Source organism: Hyperoodon ampullatus (genome assembly GCF_949752795.1).
Source record: "Hyperoodon ampullatus genome assembly, chromosome: 4".
In the NCBI taxonomy this organism is placed as follows: Eukaryota; Metazoa; Chordata; class Mammalia; order Artiodactyla; family Ziphiidae; genus Hyperoodon; species Hyperoodon ampullatus.
In genome coordinates, this window is record NC_136917.1 from 50,956,498 (window position 1) to 50,960,541 (window position 4,044).

Sequence of the window (4,044 nt, forward strand, 5' to 3'; positions counted from 1 at the left end):
CACATTTTCTAGTTCATTTTTAATGATACTTCTCTGGTGTCAACCATGAATTTCTGAACTTGATAGCTCAATATTTTCACTTCCTGTCTAGTAACATAAACCATGTTAAAAGACACATAATATTGCGTTGTTGTTCTGATCCCCAAAAAACTTAACAATAAATGCTGTATTATAAAAACAGCCACAGCTGATTAGTTACAAATTCTCCATTAAAATATACGAATGTTTATTTCTTATTACATTTACATTTATTTTCAATCCCTCTTCCCACTGATGCCTATAGGCGACATGTGGAAAACAAATGGCAATTGACCAATATCTACAATATACATTGTTTAAGATAGAATTTTGCTCCTTGTTCTTTTATATTGGTAAAAGAAGTCCATTTGATGCAGCATTATATGCTAGCTAATCAGCCCTTCCTTTATGTAAACATATCCATTAGCCTTTATCTAGTCGTATTAAAATTGTTTCCGTATCCGTCTCACACATTAGACTGTTAGTAAAGCATAAGGTAGGGCATATGCTGTATTCATCTTTGTATCTTCAGTGTCTACAACAGTGCCTTATATATACTTCGGTGCTGAATAAATTTTAAATTGACAGATGGACTGAAGGGCCGATGTATGAATGAATAACTAGCTGGGTAAATGAAGGTGAAAGCAGATTTGTGACCTGTTAGATCAGGGCCCTGGATAGCATAGTAATGTAACACCAAGATAACTATCCAGTTTGTTCTTTATATGTCGTTTGGAGAATAACTTAAAGAATGAGTGAACAGAGGAAAGAATACATAAATATATTCTCCCCCAACTCCACAGGGGGGATATCTTACTTATTGGAGTCAGTGCTTCTCCTCAGACACTCTCATAACTCACTCTTCATACAGCAGCCTGAATGAGTTTTAGGAAACACCAATCTAATCATGCCCCCTTCCTGGGAAAGCATCACCATTAGGGTCAAATCATGGTTCCTTAATGTGGCCAAAAAAGCCCTGTCTGATCTAACTATAGACTAACTGAGGCCTCGTGTTGTTCCAGGATTTCCCTTGATGAGCTATACTCCCTTCCGCCTACCACAGAGGTCTGCCCCTTCAGCCCTTGTGTGCAGAGTAGAGTCAGTTCTCTATATCCACAGGTTCTGCATCCTTGGATTCAACCAACTGTGGATGGAAAATATTCGGAAAAAAAATTCCAGAAAGTTCCAAAAAGCAAAACTTGAGTTTGCTGCATGCAGGCAACTATTTACATAGCATTTCCATTATATTAGGTATTGTAAGTAATCTCGAGGTGATTTAAAGTATGTGGGAGAATGTGCATAGGTTATATGCAAATACCACACCACTTTATATAAGGGACTTGAGCATCCTTGGATTTTGGTGGGAGGTCCTGGAACCAATTCCTCACGGACATGGAGGAACAACTATCCTTTCTGTGCTGCTTTATCTGGTGAACACCTTCTCACTCATCCTTCAGATCTCAGCTCACCTGTGATTCCCTCAGGGAAGTCGTCCTAGATTTCACTCCCAGTCAAATGTTATATGCATTTGGAGTTTTTGGTTTTGTTTTGTTTTGTTTTTTAATTACTGCCTCTCACCTTCCTTGCATATAAAGTTCATGAGGGCAAAGACCATAGATGTTTTCATTACTCTTGTATCTCAAATACCTAGACAGTGTCTAGCACATAGTTGACAATCAATAAATGCATTTTTAATGATAGTAATGGTACTCTAACAAGGAAGAGGACATCCTGTTTTGCGGTTGAAAAAGTACATTTCGTGTCCATTATTTTATGTAATACTTACAACAGTTCTGGAAAATAGGTACTATTATACCCCTCTAAACATTAATTTCCTAATTAAAAATTAGCAAGTAATAGCGTCTACTATTTTTCTGAGGATTAAGTAATATTATATAAGTAAAGTAACCAATTTAGTACCTAGCCCATAGAAAGGATCATTAAAAGCCAAGTTCCTAGGACACACCAAGCATTCTGTTTTAGATCATGCATTCTGAAACGTGCTTCCCTCTACCTGGACCACATTTCCAACAGCACCATCAACTAGTTAATGTCCATTTGTCCTTCCCATCTCAGTGTAAAATTACGGACTCAGGGAAGCCTTCCTTGATCCTCTAGCTTCAGTTAAGTTTCATTCAATATTATTTATCTTCTTTACTAGGATTCTCATGGACCAATTTTCTAACAATCCTCCATATCCATTTCCTCATCTATAAAATGGAAGTAAGAATAACAGCTACCACTTATTGAATACTGTACGATAAGTTGTATATAAGGATTGATAGATAGAAAAATATTGGGAATGGCCCTTAGGGTCCCGGATGGTACAGCGTAACTGGTTAGATGGTGGTACCCTTTACCATGAAAAGCATATATGGAAATCAGGAATAGGGCGTGATTGCTGTTCATGATTTTTGGCTATTTGTCATAACCAGAGAACAGGAGTTAGCTACAGTTTGTTAATCAATGTGCCTCTACGTACGTGGTCCATAAAGGATCTGAACCAACTTCTAATGGTTAGAAAACTCTAAAGAACAGTGAACATAAGTAGCCTATTAATTGATCTCAGCACATATTTGCTAGGTTTCTTCTGTGAACCGGGCAATGCAGCAGGTACTTGGATATTAGAGTCAGAAGTCAGAAATGACATCACTGTATTCATCAACTTAAGAGTCTGGTGGCGTGTCATAAACTCTCAGAAGGGATGACTGCAGTCACTGTTTTACAAAGGAGGAAACTAAAGCTCAGAGCTGTAGAGCAATACATTCAAAAGAATCCCTGAGGTTTTGTAATATCCAGAAGGGCCTTCTGAATCAAAGATGAATTTGTATTTTATACAGTTTTAGTTATAGCATACTGACCTTTAGGTCATTGAAAATGGGTCATCTGTGGTGACCCATTGGATACTACTTCAGTTATTCATAATGCCTGTTTGAATAAACCTGGCTTTGCTGTAGAAATCATAGTTCCTTTTACAGATACTCAATTTGCAGAAATTTAACATTCTGGGAGACTACCTATAAATCCATTTGTTTTTTAAAACCAACATGGTTTTACTCAAATGATGGGCTTTACTTCAGTTGTGATGGGGAGAAATGGTGCATATGTGCTTTGAAACAGAATTTAGTATTTATCTCTGAGGTTATATAAATTGAAAATTTGCAAGTAAAAGACTTTTATGTTACATATTTATTTTATATATAAAAACACACTGGGTGTGTGTGTGTGTATGTATATACATATATATTTATAGAGAGAGTGTGCACGCGTGCACAGACACACACACACCTTAAAGCATCTTTTATACACATTCAGATTAGTTCTTTTCTTTGCCAGGGATTATGGGAATATTATAGCTGTAACGAGCTGTTTGGGGCTCTCATCTCAGTGGGATGTAAGTCTGAATGCAATCTATTTTTTTTTAATTAATTAATTAATTTATTTATTTATTTATTTATGGCTGCATTGGGTCTTTGTTGCTGCATGTGGGCTTTCTCTAGTTGCGGCGAGCGGGGGCTACTCTTCGTTGTGGTGCACGGGCTTCTCACTATGGTGGCTTCTCTTTGTTGCGAAGCACGGGCCCTAGGCTCGTGGGCTTCAGTAGTTGCAGCACACGGACACAGTTGTGGCTCGCAGCCTCTAGAGCGCAGGCTCAGTAGTTGTGGCGCACAGGCTTAGTTGCTCCGCGGCATGTGGGATCTTCCTGGACCAGGGCTCAAACCCATGTCCCCTGCATTGGCAGGCGGATTCTTAACCACTGCGCCACCAGGGAAGCCCTGCAATCTATTTTTATCAAAACAAGGCTTTCACTTATTTCCCTCTCTCATCCTTTAATTAAATCTTAGGTTGGTTCCCCACTTTGTTTAGTCATTTCCAGTTCTTGAAAGTCTAGCCTAATTTAAAAATTCAGCCTCAGTCTCTGCTTCATCTCATTTCTTCCCTTATCCCCATGGTGAAGGAGGTGCATGAGCTGGCTTTAAGAGGTCTCTTCCCCTGCCCTCTCCAAGGTTCAGCTCTTCTGGAGGG